Source organism: Plecotus auritus, assembly GCF_963455305.1.
Source record: "Plecotus auritus genome assembly, chromosome: 7".
Lineage (NCBI taxonomy): Eukaryota > Metazoa > Chordata > Mammalia > Chiroptera > Vespertilionidae > Plecotus > Plecotus auritus.
In genome coordinates, this window is record NC_137774.1 from 36,178,509 (window position 1) to 36,202,406 (window position 23,898).

Consider the following 23,898-nt stretch of genomic DNA (forward strand, 5'->3'; position numbering starts at 1 on the left):
ACTGACTATTACTCCCATGTCCCTTATTGTCCTTTATTTTTACATCTAGTTGTTAGTTTATGTGTTATCTGAAAACTTTGTTGTGTTCACTGCTGTACCGCCAACACCTAATCAGTCCTTGGCATACAACAAGCACTCCATAAATACTTATCAAAGCCCTGGCCAGTTGCTCAATGGTTAGAGCGTCAGCCTGGGAACTGAAGGACCGAGGGTTCAATTCCAGTCAAGGGCCCATACCTTGATCCCAGGCCCCAGTCAGGCATGTGGGGGAGGCAACCAATCAATGTGTCTCTCTCACATCGATGTTTCTCTCTCTCTGTCTCTCCCCATCCCTTCCACTCTCTCTGAAAAATCAATGGAAAAAAATCCTTGGGTGAGGATTAACAAATACTTATTAAATAAGATATGTGTAAAAGATGTATATGCCATATATGCATATATATGTAGCTACCTGGCATGGTGCTAAAATGATGCATGAGAAACAGGTAAGTGGTTGTCTCTTTAGAAGGAGGGAAAGACAGTTTTCATTTAATCTTCTGTGGTCGCTGACTTTGTTACTACATGCATGTAATACTATTTTTAAAATGAATATTTAGAAGTTCCATAAATCATCAACTGAAGTTAGAATTTTAATAAAAATTTGTAATTGAGTCTCATGATGAAATATTATCCTATCTAATAAAAGAGTAATATCCTATCTAATAAAAGAGTAATATGCAAATTGACTATACCTCTGCTACACCCACAAGCCATGCCCACCAGCCAATCAGGAGCGGGTATGCAAATTAACCCAACCAAGATGGCTGCAGCCACGGAGAGAGCAGGAGGCTTGGGTTTCTTGGGCGATGGAGGAAGACAAGCTTCCTGCACACCCTGGCTGGCCCAGGCCTCTGCTCAAGGCTACACAGTTTCAATTATAGAAGATAAATAAATCCCAGATCCCAGAGCCTCCGCTTGGGTCATCAGGGGGCATGGCCGGCCTGCAAACCACCACAGGCCCCTCACCCAGGCCGCCCCATGCCCCAAGGGAACTCCCACCCTGACCCGGGACACCCTTCAGGGCAAACCAGCTGGCCCCCACCCATGCACCAGGCCTCTATCCTATCTAATAAAAGAGTAATATGCAAATTGACTGTCACTCCAACACACAAGATGGCTGCCTCCATGTGGACACAAGATGCCGCCATAAGATGGCCAGCAGGGGAGGGCAGTTGAGAAGGACCAGGTCTGCAAGGGAGGGCAGTTGGGGATGATCAGGCCAGCAGGGGAGGGCAGTTGGGGGCGACCGGGCCTGCAGGGAAGGGCAGTTTTGGGGGGGGGATCCAGGCCTGCAGGGGAGAGCAGTTGGGGGGGACCAGGCCTGCAGGGGAGGGCAGTTAGGGGCAAACAGGCTGGCAGGGGAACAGTTAGGCATCAATTAGGCTGGCAGGGGAGTGGTTAAGGGGTGATCGGGCTGGCAGGCAGAAGTGGTTAGGGGCAATCAGGAAGGCAGGCAGGCAAGCAGTTGGGAGCCAGCAGTCCTTGATTGTGAGAGGGATGTCCCAGATTGGAGAGGGTGCAGGCTGGGCTGAGGGACACACACCCCCATGCACGAATTTTGTGCATGGGCCTCTAGTATGGGAATAAAAAAACACACTATGTGTTAGAAATAAGGCGAGCCCCCAAAATCAGGGGTCCTGGTAGAACCCAAAAGGTACTTGGAAGCCAGACAGCAAGGCAAATATCTTTACTTCTGCAGAAGGGTGCATACCAATGCAGAGTCTGGCAGCGTGCACACTGAGCAGGTGATCCAGTTGGGCTTTTATGCCTGACGCATGTCATCTGTCCCTCACTCTTGATTGATCAGAGCTTAGGCTCACACTCATGTGTGATTGGCTAATTTAAAGGAAAAAAGGGAGGGGCTTACTTTGCTGTTTCAAAATGGCAGTTACTGCCCTAACCGGTTTGGCTCAGTGGATAGAGCGTCGGCCTGCGGACTGAAGGGTCCCAGGTTCGATTCCAGTCAAGGGCATGTACCTTGGTTGTGGGCACATCCCCAGTGCGGGGTGTGCAGGAGGCAGCTGATCGATGTTTCTCTCTCATCGATGTTTCTAGCTTTCTATCCCTCTCCCTTCCTCTCTGTGAAAAATCAATAAAATATATTTAAAAAACAAACAAACAAAAATAAAATGGCAGTTACCAAAATTCCCTTCTTTGACAGAAAAGATGACTTGTTCATTCTCACACTATGGACCACAAGGATCTATTTCTTAAAGGCTGAGCAAAAAAGTAAATTACAGAGGAAAACAAATAAGCAAATCCATAGACAGAAAGCAAACTTGTAGCTGCCAGGGGTGGGAGGAGAGGCAATGGGGAGGAATTACCTAATGGATATGAGGTTTTCTATGGAGTGATAAAAAATATGTTGAAACAAAAGAGATGGTGGTTGCACAACATTGTGAATGCACTAAATGCCACTGAATCATACACTTTAAAATGGTTAATTGTATGTTATGTGAATTTCTTCTCAATAAAAAAAGCATAGAGAATGTTCCCATTCACATAAAGTTTAAGACACACAAAAACAGTATTATATATATTTGAGGATGCATGGGCATGTGGTCAAAGTATACAGAAATGTGGGAGCCGAGAAATGCTTAGAGGAGATCATGCCTGCAACAGTTTCACAAGAGGCTTCCCTTCATTGGGAACATTTCATTTCTTAGGCTGAGCAGTGGGGCAGGGGGTGCATTGTATGTTTATATTATTCTTTATAGCTTTTAGTATGTCTAAAATATTTTCTCCTAGCAATCAAAACCTCACATAACTCCAGCCTGTACATTTCCTTGGGATCCTGTTATGGGCTGAATTGTGTCCTTCTCAAATTCACATGGCGAAGTCCTAACCCCCCAAAAATGTATACACACTTTAACAGCTGATAGCTCCATTTTGAAAATGAAATGTATTTTATTTATTTTTAAAATGTATTTTTATTGATTTCAAAGAGGAAGGGAGAGGGAGAGAGAGATAGACACATCAATGATGAGAGAGAATCATTGATCGGCTGCCTCCTGCCTGCTTCACACTGGGGATCGAGCCCGCAACCTGGGCATGTGCCCTGACCAGGAATCGAACCGTGACCTCCTGGTTCATAGGTCAACGCTCAACCCCTGAACCATGCCACCTAGGCAATGAAGCGTATTTTAATAAACACTGCCTTAATAATTCTTCAAAGTGTCTGTGTACATTTTTGGGGGACACCCTATATTCTCCACCTTATAGTGGGCTCCTCATCTAGTGTGTTTGGCTACCGGAGCAGACAAATGCAGCACAGAAAAGGGTAGGAGGGCCCAGTGATGAACCATTGGCTAAGGGACAATCCCTTTATCTCCCGTCTTCAGCATTGGAACAAAATCTTTCAGACCTGGGCCTGAACCATGCAGGAGCTGGGGCTCCAGAGGGAGAAATTGACAATGAAGATGCCAGGGGCTTGGAGAACTCCTTTGGCTGACCAAAGGCCGACAGGCGAGGAAGCCCAGTGGGGACTCAAGTGGGCAGCCCCCAGCTGCACTCCCCCCTCCCTTACTCTGGCAGGCTGTCAGGTCCTGGTTTCTTGTGTGGAGGCTCACTTCTGAGGGTAGGGGTTCTGGCCAAAAGCACTTGGAGGAAAGAGGAAAGTTCCTTCCGTGCCCACGCTTGCATGGGCTCTGGAAGCAGACTGCTTGGGTTTGACTCCTAGTTCTGCTGCTTATTTGCTGTGCTTTGAACTTCAGACAAACAGACAAAATGGCCTGGGTGCAGTCATCGTGATGAGACATTCTCAGCTCCTGGCTGGGTTCACGCCCCAAGGTGTGCCTCTGTGGTATGTGGAGTGTTTGAACTAAAGGCAATTCTAGCCACGGGCTCTACAGAAACGTCTGCCCCGCCCTTAACTCTCTAGAACTTGAATTAGGGACCTGGCCCACAATAACAGATGATCAGAAATGACCTCTTTTGACATATCTATACCTCAGGGCAAACTTCCATTGACCCAACATCTGCTCCTCTTATCCACCTGCAGTGAGCCCCAAGGCACCGTGGCTCCTCCCTAGCTCAGAATGTCTTATTTGCTCATGTTCCCTTTTTGTCTTTGAACCTCTCTTGCATGTGGGCTCTCTGGCTCTCTCTTGTATGCAGGGTTTCCATACATATGCATGTATTAAATTTGGTTATTTGCTCTTGTTGATCTGTCTCATGTCTATTTGGGTATTAGACCGGCCAAAAGAACCTCGAGGGTAGGGTTTCTTTCTTCCACACACTTGCATGGGCTCTGGAAGCAGACTGTTTGGGTTTGACTCCTAGTCCTGCTACTTATTTGCTGTGTGACCTTGTGCAATTAACCGTTCTGTGCCTCAACTTGCTCATCTTTCAAACAGTCGGTTTGGCTCAGTGGCTAGAGCGTTGGCCCGTGGACTGAAGGGTTCCAGGTTCAATTCCAGTCAAGGGCACATACCTCGGTTGCAGGCTCGATCCCTGGTTTTGGTCAGGGTGCGTGTGGGAGGCAACAAATTGATGTGTCTCTCTCACATCAATGTTTCTCTCTGTCTCTCCCCTTCCCTTTCACTCCCTAAAAATCAATGGAAAAATATCCTCAGGTGAGGATTAACAATAAATAAATAAATATATAAATAAATAAATAGTCATGATAGCCCAGCCAGTGTGGCTTAGTGGTTGAGCATCAACCCATGGACCAGGAGATTGTGGTTCGATTCCTGGTCAGGGCACATGCCTGGGTTGCCAGCTCGATCCCCAATAGTGGGTGTGCAAGAGGCAGCTGATCAATGATTCTCTCATCATTGATGTTTCTATCATCCCAACTCTCTCTCTCCCTTCCTCTCTCTGAAATAAATAAAAAACAACATAGTCATGATAATGCATACCTCCGTTGTAGGGTTAAGAGGATTGAATGAATTATTATTTGAAAAGCATTTAGCATAGTTCCTGGTGCATATATAATGTCATATTTTGTTTTGTTCTGCTGTGCTTTGAACTTCAGACTAACAGACAAAATGGCCTGGGTGCAGTGTTAGTGATGAGACATTCTCAACTCCTGGCTGCTCCCGTGGGTGACATCTGTCCCTTGAAAACACAAATTTCAGAGCATATTATGCACTTTGCGAAAGCCCATGAGAGCGACACCTGTTTCTCTGGGGGCATTGAAATGACACTTGTCATTCACCCGATAGCCCTGAACAGCCCCCACCAAGCCCTTGGCCTCCTTCAGGCCCCACAGCCTGGTAAGTAAGCTTAGCTGTTCCAACCTCTGGTTCCCTCACCTGTGAAATGGGGACAATATCAGTACCTATGAGACGGTACATAGAAAGTGACTACACAGGGTCTGTGTGCTCCTTGAGTGTAATGATCTGTTATCCATGCCTCGGCCATCGCTGCCCGTCTCTTCACACTGCAAATCCCAGGAACTGGGACTTACCCACCTCAGATTCTGTTTGCATAGCCCCTTCCTCACAGCATCTGTAAGTGCTGTACAGGTGAGGAAGCTGGGGCCTCTAATGCTAATGGATTGTGTCTACACTTCAGGCTATCTCCAGAACTCCAAGATATTGGTCTCTTCCTGTTTTAGTTTTTGCTAATTTATGCTGCTGTTTCCCTGCCTAAGCAAGGGGAAGTCCTGGATCCAGGCCTGACTGGGTGACAGCTGCACAAGTGCCCTCATGCTTGCCTTTGTGGGCTGCTATTTCACGTTGAGTCCGAGGCTGTTGGTTCTGAGGTGGGGACTCCAACACTCCGGCTCACCAGGAACATTCCTGGAAAGTGTTAAAGAAAAACAAAGGTGGATACTAGTTAATGGTGGGAAAGACAGATTCTATTCAATACTTCTGCAGCAGTAGGAAAAAGAGACGTCTTTTTTAAAAAATTGATGAGAGAGACTGATTTGTTATTCCACTTATTTATGCATCTGTTTCTTCTTGTATGTGCCCTGACCGGGGATCAAACCCACAACCCTGGGGTATGGGGATGCTGCTCTAGTGAGCTGAGCTACCTGGCCGGGAGACTTCTTTAGTATAGAACTGAGCTTGACTCTGATCTGTGTAGAGGTGACTTGGCCTTTTTTGTTGTTGTTAATCCTCACCTGAGGATATTTTTCCATTGATTTTTAGAGAAAGTGGGAAGGAGAGGGAGAGACAGAAAGAAACATCGATGTGAGAGAGATTCATCGATTGGTTGCTTCCCACTCATGCCCCGATCAGGGCCAGGGATCGAGCCTGCAACCAAGGTACATGCCCTTGACTGGAATAGAATCTGGGACCCTTTAGTCTGTAGGCTGACAATCTATCTACTGAGCCAAACCGGCTAGGACGTGGCTTGGCCTTTTAAAGAGAGAATGAGGGAGCAGGAGAGGGAAGCAAGCAGGGGCTCCAGCATCGTCAAGAAAGTGAAAATTACAAAAACTGTGTAAGTGGTTAACGTCCGTGTGGTTAGGCCGTCTGCGTCTGGTGACCGGCACTTCCCCAGGTCAGGCTCCTACCTCCCACAGTGACTGGGACATAGGCGAGCTGTTCTTCCTGACAATTCCGCTCGGAAGGATTGGCTCCCAGGGCCTTCAGAAACACACTCCTGGGTCCTGGAAGATACATGGAGGCAGGATAGTTAGATGTTTTTTTGTTTGTGTGTGTTTTAATATTTATTTATATTTATTTCAGACAGGAAGGGAGAGGAAGACAGTGATAGAAACATCAGTGATGAGAGAGAATCATTGATTGCCTGCCTTCTGCACACCTCCCATTGGGGCTCTAGCTCACAACCTGGGCATGTGCCCTGACTGGGAATCAAACCGTGACCTCCTGGTTCATAGGTCAACGCTCAACCACTGAGCCACACCAGCTGGGCAGCTAGTTAGATGTTAGGAGAATTTTTTTTTTGACAAGTGGAAAAAGGGAAACTGAGGCACATGGTTATGCTGTCGGTGGCAGGAATGGCACCAGGTGCCTGACCGGTGGGGTCAGACCGAGCCTGGGTTCAGCAACCTGGGTACTTGGGTTCTGGCTAGGAAAGAGTTCAGAGCTAAGATACAAACTGTAAGGAACATTTATTTATAAAATCCCAGAGGCAGAAAAAGTAATTCCTATCAGAAAGGGGCTTAGGAAACAAGTTATAGAGGTAAAGGAAGGGCCCTTGGAGCTTGGGAGTGAGGAAGCTCATGGTAACATGCCTGGGGGTGGGAGGGGGGAAGGGGAGGGAAAGGGCAAGGGAAGGCAGGGGCGTGCCCCCAGGAGGGAGAGCACCCTGGGGTCCTCTGTCCTAAGGGTTTTAAGGGTGGAGATTTTAGGGGAGGTCCCAGGGGAAGATCAATAGAATATTCAGCAGTTTTCCAGGAGCGTCCTTTCAGGGTTGTGGTCTCCACGAATTGACTGGCCGGCACCAGGGCAGGGGGTCATTATTCGAGCAGGGGGTCATTGTTCAATGCCGCTGGGCAGCTGTGGGGTCACTGGTCTGGTTTTGCTCTTTTCTGGGCCTGGAACTGGAACAGGACCTAGGCCTAGGTGTTATCTCTAGGGAGGAAGGGTTAGGCGGTCCAATCCTCCATGTGCTACGGTCATCATAGGGACACCCTCGGGCGAGGTCCCACCCGACCACTGTCCTTGGCAGGCATCTGGGGCTTTCTAGCCTGGGGACCTTCTCCACCAGGCCCTGGCCCTGCTCATGTCTGTCTAACTGCCTTCCACGGTGAGACAAATGGGGCCAAACAAGTCAAGCAATTTACTGTCAGCCAGTGAACCCTAAGACCTTCCCTTCCCTAACCAAGGGTACGCGAGAGCTAATCGTTCACACCCCTCCTCCCTAACCGGGGAGTCATAGCTTAAATGGCCCTGGTCAGGGAGATAAGCAGCAGAGACCCAGTTAGTGCCCTTAGCACCAGCCAAACCCAAGGATGGATGAAGTCAGGGGAATAAGTAACAAAAAATCCAATTAGAGTCAAGCAAATCCAAGTTAGAGGCAAAGCTGAACAGCAAAGGACTGCTCCCTCCACGCACTCATTTTGGCTCGTCAGCCTACCTAAGAACACACACCTGGAAAGCTGAGGCATGCTCTGCTGAAACCCTCCCCGGAGGTCTGCCCTGGTGTTCTGTCTGCAAAACAGCGATGAAGCCCTCAAGACAAAGGATGCCTGTAGGAACTCTCCAGAGCACATCCACCCTTATCTCAGGCACGATTTTCTCCTCAACATTCCCTGTCCCCAGCTTTCATAAACACTCCAAATCACCTGGACTCATGTTGTGAAATTTTCCCTGCACAACCTCAGGAGCCCACACCCTACTGCCGGCCCGAGGCAGACTTGGCCCGGGTCCCGTCCTGTGACACAGGGAAAGAATTTACAACTTTAAGTTTTAAAAAATAAATGCTCTAAGAAAATGGAGGTCAGGGGCCTACCAGCAGATCTTGGCTGGAACAAATGATACATTCTTTGGGAAGCTTTGAATTTTTTTCAGATAGGAACTCGAGGTGGGGCTGGGTCATCACAGGGCAAGTGGCCTTAGGCTGCTAGAAACTGTTAGGTTGTGTGTTCAAGCCTCTGTGTGTTGAGGGGTGGACAGAAGCGTTTGTGTTGAGTAGCAGTTCCTATAGGCCAGTGGTCAGCAAACTGCGGCTCGCGACCCGCAGTTTGCCACTCTGTTGACTAATGAGTTTGCCGACCACTGACCTAGACCCTCAATTCCAATAATTACAGGCTGTTGTTGTTCCTTGTGATTAAGCCCCTATCCCAGTGGTCGGCAAACTCATTAGTCAACAGAGCGGCAAACCGCGGGTCTCGAGCCGCAGTTTGCTGACCACTGCTATAGGCCAAGGTGACAAACCCGACTAAAATTTGGCCCAGGAGAGAGTCTTTGTCAAAAGGAAGGTAAAGCCAATGAGGCTGTTCCTGTTGAGATTGTTAGAAGCTCAAAAATAAGCAATATGGTTGTTCCAATGTTCTACACATGGAAAAACAAACAAATAAACAAACAAGGCAACATGGGATCAGGTTGGCGTCTGTAGAAAGAGAAGAGACATAGATTCTCTCCTCAGGGGCATCCTGACTGTGGGTTCAAAGGGCCCACTTTGGTGGGAGTCAGAATCCCTGGGAGAACATGGTGAATGTGACTCCAGGCCCCACCTCCAGAGTCAATACGAGGGCCTGTGACTCTGCACGCTGAATCATTCCTCAGGCGCCTCTGACACAAGAGGCCCCAGGGCCACATGTGAGAAGCTGGTTTAGAGTATAAACATCAGGGCCGCTGGCATCCTGGATGCTCATTTGGTCAAAGTGTCCTCACAATAACCCAAGGTTTTGGGTTCCATCCCTGGTCGGGCACATACAAGAAGCAACCAATGAATGAATAAGTATGTGGAACAACAAATTGATGTCTCTCTCTCTCTCTCTCTCTCTCTCTCTCTCTCTCTCCTTCTTCTCTCTCTAAAATAAGTCAATAAATTTTAAAAAATATTTTTTAGAAGTATAAACATCTCTCAAACAGACACACACAACTAGAATCCTTCTCAGCCAGACACCCACAGTAATGACCTCGTAATGACCTCGTAATGACCTCTTGCGAGAAATGGCAGTCACCATGCCTACTGGGTCCTACCTCCTGTTGCTACTTATTTTTCATGGACCCACTTATCTCTAGGCTGCAACCTTGTAGCCATCGCTGGCTGCATGTTCATTACTCAGCTGGCTCTACGGGGCCCAGACCTTCACCTTGGCCTGCAGGTCACTCCGAGGCCTCCCAGTGTGCCTGGGGCCTGAGAGCACCTTCTCAGTCTTACCTCCTTCCCAGGGCCTGGGGCCCAGGGCCTGTCTTTGAAGCTATGATCCCAAGCCTCATGGAATAAGCAGACAAGAACACTCCATGGGATAGAGGGGTCTAACTTCCTTTGGCCTGCTGTGGGTAATTAATGATGAAATGCAATGGGTCCAGTAGCAAAGGGCACACCTCACCCCAGATCTTGCTTCTAACACTATTCCCCAATGAAAGGAAGCAAGGCTGTTCAGAGAAATGGCTGATTCTAGGACTGGGCAGGGAAGTGAGCCTTGAGGACCTTGTCGTGCTAGAAAGCAAGGTCTTGAAGCTGCTTAAGGAAAAGATAGTGTTGCTTGTTATCCAATAATAATAAGAAGGGGCCTTCGAGACCCGTCCTTGCCCAGGATAGCCATTCGGAGGGGCCCCGCCTACCAGGTGACCCTAGGCCGGGGTTCTCCCGCCCTGGCAGCAGGGTCCAGGTGGGAGAAGGGCGGGGCGAGGCGGGACGGGCGCCTGGGTCCCCGCGGCCGCCGCCAGAGGGCAGCCGGGGAGCGCGCCAGGCGGCTGGGCCGAACCCGCAGGTAAGTCTGGCTAAAGTGGGGCCGCCCACCCCCCGCCCCCGCCACCCCCTTCCGGGGCCCAGTCTCCGAGGGCTGGGGAGTGCGTTTGGCTCCGCGGCGGGGGCCCAGCGGGCGCGCAGGGCGGCCCTAACGCGGTGGACGGAACTAGGAGCTCTCTGTGCCCCGGGAAGGGGCGAGCCCGGGGCGGCGGGGCGCGGGCGGTGCCTGGGCCCGGCCCCCGGAACGGTTAGGGCTTTGGGTCTGGGCTGCAGCCCGGCCGGGCACGTCTGGGGAGCCCGTCGCGTGCCCCGAGGTGGGAGCCGCGGGAGTGGCCGAGTGGGGGAGGGGCGAGGGCGGGCGAGGGCGGCCTCGGACACCAGGCGGCGCTGGGGCGAGCACGCGGGCGGGCGAGCGAGTCAACAGGTGCGCTGTTTGCCTAGCGCCGCCGGGGTGTTGCCCGTTGGCCTGGCCTTTGGTGAGGATCGACATCGGGCGCCGAGGTGGGCCCTGGGCATTTGAACTTCCGCCCATGGTTAGGTGCCCAGGAGTGTGTGAGTGCGGGATGGAGGGGTTTCTCACTGGCCCGGATTCCTCCGGTCACCCCGCCTGCCTCCTGCAGCCTGAGAATCGTGCCCCGGATTTGTTTTCCAGTCCTCCCAGCAGTCAGGCCCACCTCTGTCTTTCCCAGGCAGAAGGCTTGGAGGTAATGCTGAAATCCACGCTGTGCACCTCGCCATGAAGGCTCTGGGCTCACTGTGGTGCCCATGATACCTGCATTGTTAAGGTGGAAGCTGCTAGGAGGGCTCCTCTGGGAAGTCTCAGAATTTGACCCCTGCTGCCTGGCTGCTCAGAGGCTAAGGACCAGATTTCCCCACAGGGGTGGTCTGTTACCCCCACCCCACACGTTGCCCCAGAAGAGGTGTGATGTGGAAGGGGGAGGTTCAGGGCAGCGGGCATTCACGTTAAAGATCAGATTACCTATGAGGCTGCTGGGAACCTTTGGTCCTCCCAGCAGTCTGGAGGAGTCAGGGAGTGTCCATGCCACCCTGGTAATGTAACCAGACAACCAAGCTGTCCGGGCTGCCTGTCACTACTTCAGCCAATTGAGCAGAGACAGGGTTGAATCATATATGAGCATTTGTTCCAAAAATGCTGGCAGTATTGGGAGAGCAGCAGATCATTCACAAAAATCTGCTCTGCACCCCACCATAAGCCAGCTGCTTAAATTGGGTAGAAGGGCAAAAGATTATGTGGGAAAGTAGGAATTACAGGCATGGGAAAGTAGGAATGGGATAATCATTACAGGTTACCAGTCATGCAGGCTAGCGGGGGGGGGGGGGGGGGGGGGGGGAGGGGGGTTGAGGGCTTGCCTCTGGCACCCTGGGACCAGATTACAGGCAATAGGGCCGGGGGCTGTAAAGAGCAGATGCCTCCAGGACTAGATTGTTTCAGCCACGAGGTTGTAAATCTTTCCATAATGACAGGCAGTTCTCTCGAAAGGAGGATGGACTGCATTCCTATGTTAGCTCCCGTGTCCCAGGGCGTGCAACTCTAAGCCAAGTTAAATGTGCTTTCTCTAAGCAGAACAGAACCATCATGGTTAATAGAACATGATTAATATTTCTTATCATTGTAGCTAGTCCCCAATATCCTATTTCTGCCCCTAACATTAAGAGCATTGGCAGAGCCAGGGCTGCAGTCCAGTCTCTGCCCCTCCCCACTCCCACACCGTGAGCGATTGTGCCCTTACCCAGGTCTTCATGTCCCTCCATCCTCCTCTGACATCCCCTGGCCTCCCATCTTTTTTGGGGGGGAGGGGTAACCATGCATGGGAGCCATAGTTTCCTCTCCTCTTTCCTTACATTTCCCCACCAAGTGCTCTGCACCTGCTGCCTGCCTCGGCTCCACCCCCCCCCCCCCCCCACTTCACCCTCCGCAGCCAGGCTGCTGGCCCCACCACTTTGCTGAAACTGCTTCCCTGAAAGTCATCTTGTTTCCTAACACTGCTGTGTCCACTTTGTCCAGCTGCCTGGGAAGCAGACCCCGTGTGCATGCGTCCTCTTTGCAGCCTTCCCTGCTGTGATTTCTGGGACATTCCTCCCTCCTGGCTTTGTTCTTATTTCTCCATTTTCCTTCTCCTCTTCTGACCCCTCTTCCCTCTTTTCTGGGGCCTTTTGTGAGGCCTTGTGTTTCGCTTCTCAGGGAGCTCCCCCTCTGGGGTTCAGCTCAAGTCCTGGCTCCTTGGGTGCCCAGCGACACCCCAGACGCAGCATGTCCAAGGCTGGCCGTCTCCTCCTGGGCAGCTGCCCTCACTTACTCAGCAGTAGGTTCCCTCCTCCTCTGTCACATGCACTTTTCCCTGAGTGTCGCTGCCTCTCCTGGCCTTGAACATCGCAGGCCAGGGTTCAGAGCCCCTCAGCTGGAGGATCCTCTCCAGCCCCCACCATCCTTCTATCATGTTGCCTCTGGTCTCATGATCCTTGACTACTGTGTTTACCCGGTTGCTGAAACCTCTCCCCTAAGAAGTTTTCATAAGCTCAGGGTTTCCTCCCACACAAAGCCAGCTCATCCTCTGCCTCAGGTGGCCTCACTCTTCAGAACCAACTTCCTGTTCTGCATCTACTTCCCTCGCTCCCACGGCCAGGCTGCAGCCCTTCCCCTTTGGGACCCAGCTCAGATGCCATTTTCCCTGGGAAGGTTTTGCCTCCAAGCTGCACAGGGGCTCCTTTCGTGGCCTCCCCTCTCCCCCTCGCACCATTACAGCTGTCTGCCTACTGGTCACAGGTCCCTTTGTGTCCCCAGAGCCTCTTGCCGGCCTCCGGGTTCCCTAGGATGAGTACCCTGTGGGCTCTTGATATAGGAGTTCCCTCCTCCCCCAAACCTCCAAGAATACCTCCCATCATCCTTCAGAGTGTGGTTCCAATTCCACCTCCCTGCTGGACTGTTCCAGCCTCCCAGGTCCCATTGGTCTGCACTCCCGCTGGGCTTACTGATGGCTTCGTGGCAGTTTGGGCCACCCAAGTTAACACTTTGTTCTCTGCGGTTAGCGTCTAATCAGGTGGTGGGTGGAGAGTTACTTTGCTAGCTCTTCATTACAGCGGCTGTTTATTGAGTGGTAGGGCGTGTGCTGATTTTCCAGGCGTTCCCTCGGGCATGGTATCCTCCCAGCGCCCAGAGGGGCAGGAGCTGTGCTTATTGTCTTCATTCTGCCCAGGAGGACACAGGCCCAGAGGGGTCCACGGCACCTGCCTGAGCCACACAGCCTGTAGGTGGCAGAGCAGAGGTTGGAACTCAAGTCTGACTCCGGAAGGCTGTTTTTCAATACGAGGATTTGCTGTTCCGGGTCCTCTCGGCACCTGGGCCAGGTGTGTGGGACAGCCTGGTGGTTTGGTCAGCCGGTTGCTTGGGAGTCTGCTGGACGCCAGGAGAGGACTTTGTCACTGAACAGATGGTGAATGCTGAGACCAGTGACTCAGGGATGCTGTGACATCCACAGATGGTTTGTGGTGGGACCAGTGACATTTGCCCCATAGGCCCGGCCTCATGCATGAGTGTGTGTGTGTATGTGTGTGTGTGTGTGTGTGTGTGTGTCTCTTAAGTAAGAGTTGTGGAACAGAGAATCCCTAGGGGCCCTCAGGTCATTTCTGTCCGTCAAGGAACTTTCAAATGCTTCTTTTGGTAAATAAAACCCACCCTCCCACCCCAGCTTACTGTTCAACTAAGTTTCTTGAGGAGCTGTCCTTCCCTTCCCTCCACAGGTCACTGTCATATGAAAATGAGTTCCTGCTGTGAAATACAGTTGCCATGGCAACCAATAGTGTGAGGCCCTGGTCTCTGGCTCTTAAGTCCCTGCACTGCATGCTTCAAGGGGCTTTTTCCATCTTTGTCACCTAAAAAAAATGAACTAGTCCACTTCGCTCTCCTCTGCATAGACATTTGAATCATTTGTTTTTTCAGGCAGCAATTCCTGGGCTCTGTCAGTGCCCCAGCAGCCTGTCATGGGCTGCAGCACCCCATTAGTCATGACCCCGGAATGGTGCCCCTAGTTTAGGTCACATTTGGAATGAAATCCAGTGCCCTGTGGGTAGAAGGACAGGAGCCATGGCCGCCAGGCATCCTTGCTGACTGCAGGGGCGGAGGAGACAGAGTAGGCTGATGTGACAGGGGGGGCTTTTGGGGCAGCTCTGCTCCAGTTGGAGGCGGTGGAATTGTCTTCAGTTTCTGTCTCCTGTACGAGTGCCTTGCTCGGCTGTTTCGGCAGGGGCCACCCCAAGGTGGGTGCCCGGATGCTGGGAAAGACTGGGTGCCCTTGGCAGTAATCATCCCCACTGACATTGATGAGTGCTTACTAAGTGCAGGTGCTGTTTCCATAGGTAATCCTCAACCAAATGAACTTAAAAGTACTATCTTTATTCCCACATTACAGGTAAGGACACATGTCCAGAGAGCTTAAGTGCTGGCCCTCGGACACGCAGCAACGAGGTGGGAGAACAGGGTTTTAGTCTTAGGCAGTCTGACTCCTGTGGCCAACTGAGCTCTTTACATTATTGGAAGGATTATGTTAAGTTGAAGAGATGGGGCAGATTGGCTTTCTCAAGACTTGAGGCTTAAGGCAATGGTTTCCAACTTTGTTTCCAACTTTTGCCCTGGTCAGGTAGCTCAGTTGGTTAGAACATTGTCCCGATACGCCAAGGTTGTAGGGTTCGATCCCTGGTCGGGGCACATACAGGAATCAACCAATGAATGCATACGTAAGTGGAACAACAAATTGAAGTTTCTCTCCCTCCCTCCCTCCCCTTTCCTCTTTCTCTCTAAAATAAATACATTTAAAAAACTAGTTTTTAATTCTGTATATCTCCTGCTGGGCAAAAGGCTGCAGTGAAAAGGCATGTACTAGTGTTCATAGCAGCACTGTTTGTAATAGACAAGAACTGGAAATCACCCAACATCCATTGGCAGTAGAGTGAACAAATAAATTGGGGTGAGTGCACACAATAGAACACTCTAACACAGTGAGAATGAACAATGTACAGCCACACAGAACAACACAGGCGAATCACACCAACGCTGTTGAGCACAGGAGCCAGATGAACAAGAGCACGCACGGTCTGATTGCATTCCGGTACCGTGCACGCAGGCACAAGGAACATCAGGTGCTGGACGTCAGAGCAGGGGCTCCCGGAGGCACCAGGAAGGCGCTGGGAGGCTGGCAATGTTTGGTTCCGTTATCTGGGTGTTGGTCATGTAAGTGTGTTTGTTTATATTCTCAAAATTCATCGATTTTGGTACATGGACTTCTCTGTGTGGATGTGTCACACTTCAGACAAATGTACTGCAACAGGGAAAAGGCAGCAGGAGCCCTAAACCCAGGACATGACTATAGACACTCCATTCCTGTATAGGGGCCACATTATTTTTTTTTCTTTCTTTTCTGGGAATATGTTCTAAGAATCCTGAAACACCAAGCAGAAAGAATATGTGCACCCTATGTTCATAGGAGTGTTATTTACAATAACTAAGATAAAAAAAAAATATTCTCATTGGTTTCAGAGAGGAAGGGAGAAGGAGAGATAGAAACATTAACGATGAGAGAGAACCATCAGTCGGCTGCCTCCTGCACGCCCCACACTGGGGATTGAGCCCACAACTGGGGCATGTGCCCTGCCGGGGAATTGAACCAGCAGCCTTCTGGTGCATGGGAGGAGGGCCAGCCAACTGAGCCACACCGGCCACGGCAGGGGGCCACATTCTTGACTTCATTGGACCTAGAATCGCAGATTGCTTGAGAGAGGCAGGAGGTGACCTGAGGGTGGGCACCTAGGTTCTGGGAGGAGACAGCTCTGAGGATGTGGGAGCAGGGCCATGTCAGTTCTGGTCTCCTGTCTCCCCGCCCCCTTGCCCCCCACTCTGTTTCTCCACTCCGTTGGGTTTAGGTTTTGCCCAGTCTGTGAGGTTGGCCTTTTCTCGCTGCTGTGAGGCCTGGCGTAGGGGAGGTGATGTGTATAGCCTTCTGCTTATTGTGAGACGTAGATTGGCCTGGAGAAAGGCAGAACGTGGATAGAATACAGGTCCGCACAGCTACCCTCAACCTTCCAACAGCAGCGAGCTGCCTGCCGAACACTGCGTTTCCAGGGCCGCGCCAGCCTGTGAAGTCAGCAGCATCGTTGGGAGAGCGGCCTTTTCGTGGGCAGCTGTGTGCTGCTAAAAATACCGGCGCCTTACATAAGGTCTCAGTGACGTGTGAGCACCTTATGTAAAAGCACGTAGTAAATCACGGACAGTTCATCAGCTGGGTGTGGCAGTGACCCTTGTGGGACCAATCCGAAGTTGGTGGTGGGTTTACCGGGAGAGGAGGGTGAACGATTGTGAGTCTCTAACCCTGCCCGAGTCCCCCAGCTGTGCTGCCCAATTTACCTGTTGGTGCATTTTCATCTTTGGGTCTGGCCCACCCAAGCGGTTAAGTTCATGGCAGGGTTTGTAACGTTTCCTCTTGTTCAGGCCCTATCCCCCTTCTCATTCCCTCATCCTCTGGTTCACAGAGATGCACCATCTTGGGGTAAAAAGGCCTCCTCCCCATTCAAAAGTCCCCTCCATGAGTAGCCAGGGTGGCGGTCCTCTGCCCTGTGCTTGGATGCTGCCAGGGACCAGGGCAGCCTACCTCATTATTGGACAATGATTTGAATAGTCAGGAAAAGGCTGGAACAAAAGCAAGGCTCCGAAGATGCCAGGTAGGCCAAAATGCTGGGCTGTAATTGACAAGAATGTCCACAGGGATCAGATGTGTAAAGCCATGGGATCTGAGGCTTGACCATCAATTTGGCAGGACTCATTAAATTAAAAAATGCATCTTCCCTATGACATAGGGATTCTACTTCTCAGGTGGGATCTGCCCCAGAGAAACCCTGGCATGTGTGCCCAGGTGGAAAGTTCTGGCATAGTCTTTGTGGCAGTTTGCAGCGGTGAAAAGCTTCACAGTTGGGTCACTGGTGGTAGAATAGTTACATGAACTGATACCTGCCTCTTTGTGGCTCTGCCTTTGAGTCTATCCTGTCCCTTTGGAGGCATCTCAAACACGTCTCCCCTTTGCCACGGGGCAGGATTTTCACTGGGGCAAGGTCCCCATCATGCCTGCCTCCTCTGGGCGGAAGTACTTGCCTCTTTCTGGGTTCCTTCCTGGGCCGAGATGGATCATGCATTCCAGACTCCGGCCTGGGCACCTGGCTTGCCAACCACCCTTAACATTGTGCAGTATTGGACTCTCTGACCTGTTGTTGCTTGACTATGACATAAAAATAATGGTCTTTTTTTTTTATTATAAAAGAAACTCAGGTTCATTGTAGAAACTTTAGAAAATACATGAAGACAAAGAAGAAAATTAAAATCTGTGATTCCTAACCTATAGAGATAACCACTGTTCACTATTTAAACATTTAGACCACTCTATGTAAACGATTCCATAACCTGCATTTTATTTAACAAGTTTCCTTATCCATGTGAATATTGGTTGATTAGAGCCCTGGCTGGATAGCTCAGTTGGTTGGAACATCAGCCCAGTAAGCCAAGGTTGCAGGTTCTTTCCCCATCAGGGCACATATAAGAAGCAACCAATGAATGCATAAATAAGTGGGACAACAAATTAATGTTTCTCTCTCTCTCCCCCCACTCCCCTCTCGCTCAAATCAATAAATAACTTTTTAAAAAAGAATATTGATTGACTTATATATAACGCATTTCTTCTCAGTTCAGTGTTTGTTTTTCTATTATTATTACTATTTTTAATCCTCACCTGAGGATATGTTTCTATTGATTTTTTTTAAGAGAGAGAGAGAGGAGGAGGAGGAGACGGGGGGGGGGGGAGAGAGAGAGAGAGAGAGAGAGAGAGAGAGAGAGAGAGAGACATGTGAGAGAAACATCAATTGGTTGCCTCCCATACGTGCCCCCACTGCAGGTGGATCCTGAAATCCAGGTCTATGCCCTGACCAGGAATTGAACCTGCAACCTTTTGGTGTATGGGACAACACTCCAACCAACTGATCCACCTGGCCAGGGCTCTTTATTATTATTATTTTAAAACATAGAGAACTTTCTAATGTATGTATGGTGTTGTGAACTGAATGTTTGTGTTCTCCCATAATTCATATGTTGAAGCTTTAACCCACAATGTGATGATCTTTGGAGCTGGGGCATTAGGGAGGTAGAGTTAGGTAAGGCCATGAGGGTGGGGCCCTCATGATGGGATTAGTGCCCTTAATAAGAAGAGACATTAGAGAGCTGGCTCTCTCACTCTTTCCTCTGCATGCACCAAGGAAAGGCCATGTTAGTGACAGCAAGAAGGCCACTATTTGCTAGCCAGGAAGAGTCCACACCAAGAAGCAAGTCCATGACACCTTGACCTTGAACTTCCAGCCTGCAGAACTGTGAGAAATAAACGTTTGTTGTTTAAGTGACCCAGGCTCTCCAGTATTTGTTATGGCCGCCTGAGCATCTGGTTAAGTCCTTTCATTTTCCCATGTCTCCCTTTGCCTCTGGGTTTAAAAGATCTTCCCTACCCCAAGGTCAGATAAGTGCTCACCTATATTTTCTGCTGGTTCTTTATTTGGTTTCAGCTTTCCCATTCAGTGCTCTCTTTTATGTTCAGCTCTAATCCGATTGAAATTTATTTTGGTTTATGATGTGAGATAAGATCCTGATTTTCTTTCTTTCCAAACTGTTGACCAGTTCTTTCAGTTTAATTTCTTTTCCCACCAACTATATTTTAAGTTTATTTTTGAATATTCATTACAATCATGTTGTTTAAAATTCAGAAGGTACAAAAGGCAAACAAAGGCTCCTCTTCCCTTATCCCTTAGCCTCCCAGAGTCAGTAGCTGGGTGTTGTCAGGTTATAGGTTTTGGTCTTAGACACTCGCTCTCCGTCCCCCTTCCCCTGACTGACTTTTATTATAGTGTGAAAACATACTAGCTTCCAGGCTTTCTGTTTTGTTTTTAAATTAATCTATCTCTTTTCCTCCACTATTACATTTTTTTGTTGTGACTTTATGTATTTTAACACACCTGGCAGTGCGAATTCTTTCCAAAATAACCTTGGTTACACTTGCCTATTTATTCGTTCTTATATGTGAGATGTTGGAATATAAGAAAGTTATTGAGTTTTTAAAAAATTATTGTGAAACATATATACAAAAGAGCATATAAAACATGTATGTTCAGTGTAAAGAAGAAGAATAAAGCAGTCATATACTCGGCTAACTTAAGAACTAGAGCACCAGCAACGCTTTAGAAAATATTCTTCTTTCTCTCCTTAAGTGGCTCTTCCTCTCTCCCCATCCCCATGGAAACACGAACCTGAATTTTGTTATGATCATTAACCTATTGTTCTTCATAGCTTTTATACATTCATACCCTTAAGCAACGTATTGTATGCTTTTGAACTTTTATAAGCGGATCACACTGTATTCCATATTTTTACTAGAGACATTTGTGTGTGTGTGTGTGTGTGTGTGTGTGTGGTTGCGACTCATCCTGTTGTTACCTGTGGCTATAGTTCCTTCTTTTTGCCGCTCTGTGTAAAGATACCCAATTTATTTATCCCTTTGATTTGTTGATGGGCATTTGGGTTATCTCCACTTTTCTTGACTTTTATCAACCTCCTTTCTGTGTGTGCGTTTCTCCAGGACGTACACTGGGGAGCAGAACGATAAGATCACCTCGTGTTATTCTCCGAGGCAATGTGTATTTTGTTCCCGCCCTGGATCAGAGTGCTTGCTGCTCTGCCCACATCCTCACCAATTCTTAGTACATCCACTGTGAGCTTGTTGCTCAGTCTACACCCTCACCGACTGTTAGTACATCTGCACGTTTAGTGTTAGCTAAACTGGTGAGTGTGATCTGGTGTTTCACTGTGGTTTAAAGTGGAGTTTTAGCGATTGCTGACGGTTAAGGTTGAACATGGTTGTTGTTTTCGATTACAATTAGCAGTCAATATTTTTTTATGCTAGAGGCCCAATGCACGAAATTCATGCAAGGGGCTTGCCCTCACAGCCCTGGCTGCCTCGGCCCTCGCAGCCCCAGCTTTGTCCAGAAGGTCGTCCGGATGGTCATTCTGCTGTTCCGTGTAATTAGCATATTAGCTCTTTGTTATATAGGATTAGTTTCAGGTCTACATCATCATGATTAGACAATTATATAATTTACGAAGTGATCATCCTGATATCTCCACCTGGCACCATACATAGTGATTACAATACTAGAGGCCTGGTGCACGAAATCCATGCATGGGTAGGGTCCCTAGGCCTGGCCTGCGATCAGGGCTGATCAGATTCTCCACCTCCTAGCCTCCCCTCCTCCTCCTTCCCTCGCCACCCGCACCACCACTGTGTGGTTCCCCTCCCTCCCCCTGCCTCCCCACCTCCCCGCCTCCTCCTTCCCTCACTCCCTCAGCACCCCACCGCTGCCCCTGGTCGCACCCCCCCATGTTCCACGCTGCCCCCTGGTGGTCAGCGCACATCATAGCAATCGAACTCTTGGTCTCCCGGTCGAACTCCCGAGGGGGGACTTTGCATATTACCCTTTTATTATATCGGAATTATATAGGATTATTGACTATATTCCTTGTGCTGTACTTTATATCCCTGTGACTATTTTGTAACTATCAACTTGTACTTCTTAATCCCTTCATCTTTTAGGTTGACCATGTTATGGATGATTTGTGTTTCCTCATTTATACAGCTGTACTTTTTTACCCCTTTTTTTCGTATTAAATTATTGCAGATTCATAACAGATCTTCTCATATTCACATTCTAGTACTAATCCTTTGTTTATTACATGTTGCAATTCTACCAGTTTGTGGCTTGCTTTTTCACTATCTTTTTAAAAATTATATATTGTTGAAAGTATTACCTTTTCCCTATCTTAATAGCATCTTTTAAACAATTTGATTGATTGATTGATTGATTTTAGAGAGAGAGAGAGAGAGAGAGAGGAAGAGAGAGAGAAGGAGAGAAAGATTGATTTTTTTTTTTTGTTCCACTTATTTATGCATTCATTGATTGCTTCTTGTATGTGCCCTAACCAGGGATCGAACCTGCAGCCTTGGCATATCAGGACAATGTTCTAACCAATGGAGCTACCTGGCCTGGGCCTCATAGCATCTTTTGATGAACGAAACAGAACTTAAGTCAGCAAGCTTATCATTAACAAAAGTCCAATATTTTTTTTGGTTTCTTTTGTGGTAAAATGTGCATACAACAAAATGCACAAATCTTATGTTTTCCATTCAAGGAGCTCAGAGATATAAATGTATGTACCTATGCAACCCAAACCCCTGTCAAGATAGAGTACATGACAGTCACCACAGAAAGTTCCTCACACCTTTTCCCAGGCACCCCCTGCCCCTACGCCCCCAGAATTAACCACCTTCTGATTTCCACCATACGTCAGCTTTGCTTGTGCTAGAACTCCATATAAATGGAATGATACCGTACGTTCTCTTTCATTAAATGCTTCTTTCCCTCTCACTTGACACAATGTTTGGGATTCATCCTGTTGTATCCGTGGTTGCTTCTTTTTTATTGCTGAGTAGTATTCCACGGTGTGAATATGTACAGTTTGTGTATTCACCTGTTGATAGAGCTATTTTTAGCTTTTGGCTATCGTAAGTGGAGTGGCCATACATTTTTTTGTTGACAAATGTTTTTATTCCTCTTAAATATATTAGTTCCCTTACACGTTTTACTTCTTTCAGGAGCGGAATTGCTGGGTCATGGGTTAGGTGTAACTTTTATTAAAGCATAAAATTCACTCAGAAAACTGTACAAATCCTCAGTGTCCTGCTTGAGTGATTTTTACAACATGAACACGGCCATGTAGCCATCACCCAGGTCAAGGGGTGGGGCCTTGCCCCGAGCTGGGCTGCTCAGCTGGGCTGTCCATTTGGGATCTGAAACTTAAGCAACATGAAGAAGGATATATATTGGAGCTACCTATTCCCATAGCGGCAGCTGATCAGACTGGAGCCTCTTGCACGCTCCCTCCCTGTCCTGGTAGGTTTGGAGCGTCAGCCCACGCACTGAAGGGTCTCGGGTTCGATTCCCGGTCAAGAGCACGTATCTCTGTTATAAGTTCGGATGATCCCCGCCCCAGTCAGATCGATGTGTCTCTCTCTTCTCCACCCCCCTCCCTTTCACTCCCTCTAAAAATCAATGGGAAAAATATCATTGGGTGAGGATTAAAAAATAAAAATCCCTTTCTGCTTATATCAACCAGACCTGGTTTCTGTTGTTTGCAACCAAAAAATCCTGATGTTTATAGTGTTCCCAACCACTAGCATCAAAAACTTAGTGGCCGCCCTGGCCAGTGTTACTCAGTGTTACATCAGCCCGCAAACGGGTCACAGGTTCGATTCCTGATCAGGGCACGTACCTGGGTTGCAGATTCAATCCCTGCCCTGGTTGGGGCACGTGCGGGAGGCAACCAATTGATGTGTCTCTCTCACATCAGTGCATTTTTCTCTCTCTCTTTCCCCTCTTCCTTTCCATCTCCCTGTCTCTCTCTCTCTCCCTCTCCCTCCCCCCATTCCTCAGTGAAGTGTGATCCTCATATTTGCTAAAACTCAGGGCAGAAGCTGTCTTTAATCAATTCCCTGAGTTTTTACCTTAGAACACGTGGATTCCTGGGCTCACAAGGTGAACTCTCAAACAGGGAGTCACTTTACATCTAACTTTAAAAGTTTGTGGCAAAGCTACTTCAAACATTTGGGCTTGATGAAGGTCCTCCCCCCAACCCCTCCGCAACTTTAAATTTAGTTCCCACTTTTGAAACAATTTTCTATGAGTCCCCTGTGGGAAGTTAATGGAGAACATCTACTTAATTTAGAAGGTGAACTGTGGGCGTGTATGTTATTTTCTGGACTTCATTTTTGGGAACCAGGTTCATTTTTCTCGCTCCTTGGAGCACAGGGGGTAGGTGAGGGGGTGTTCGGCGAAGTTATCAGAAAGCAGTGGCTAGGCCCAAGAGACCATTTGCCTGGGAAGTCTCAGCATCGCAATTGTTCAGGCTTCATTTAAAAGTAAAAACAGTGAGGACCCAGCAGCTCTTCCAGTGTCTAAATCCCTGAAAATGAACACCACCAAAAAATAAAATAAAAAGTGAAAAACGAAATGAATTCCCTCCTTGTTTCTTTTTTAATATCATCCAACCACATGGATTAGTGGCAGGAAATGACCCAATTCAACAGGTCTCTGAGTTGTCACAGCGCGTGTCCTCGTTACTGTAGGGTCTGGGAAAGGATTTGGTCAAGAGGCAGGTGCCGTGGGTGCAGTTCCCCCCGAAAAGGTCAGGGACGACTGTGAAAGGCTTTCTGACCCCAATGCCGCGGAGCAGCCGCCAGGTTGTCTGTGTCTTCCCGGTTGTCATTCCCTGGCCTTTCCCAGGAGCCCGCTCCTGATCTCTGTCCGCCAGTTCTCATCCTGCTGTGGGGTTTCCTCATTCACAGAAGCCACAGCTTGGAGTCTGATGACCCAGCCTAGACCTTTCCCGCACCCGCTGGGCTTCTTAGGGTTTTGACTTGAGCTCAGCAG

General features: G+C 48.9%; 1 protein-coding gene across 2 annotated transcripts in view; it reads left to right on the forward strand.

The window, feature by feature from the left end:
• Positions 1-10,296: 10,296 nt before the first annotated feature.
• RPH3AL (rabphilin 3A like (without C2 domains)) overlaps positions 10,297-23,898 on the forward strand; it is a 133,129-nt gene continuing 119,527 nt past the window's right edge. The window contains exon 1 of one of the 2 annotated variants that reach the window (XM_080681615.1): positions 10,297-10,342. The gene's annotated coding sequence lies outside the window, so the exon portion shown is untranslated. Of the gene's footprint in view, positions 10,343-15,379; positions 15,566-23,898 lie in introns of those variants that run through there. The other variant, XM_080681614.1, reaches the window with a different exon arrangement.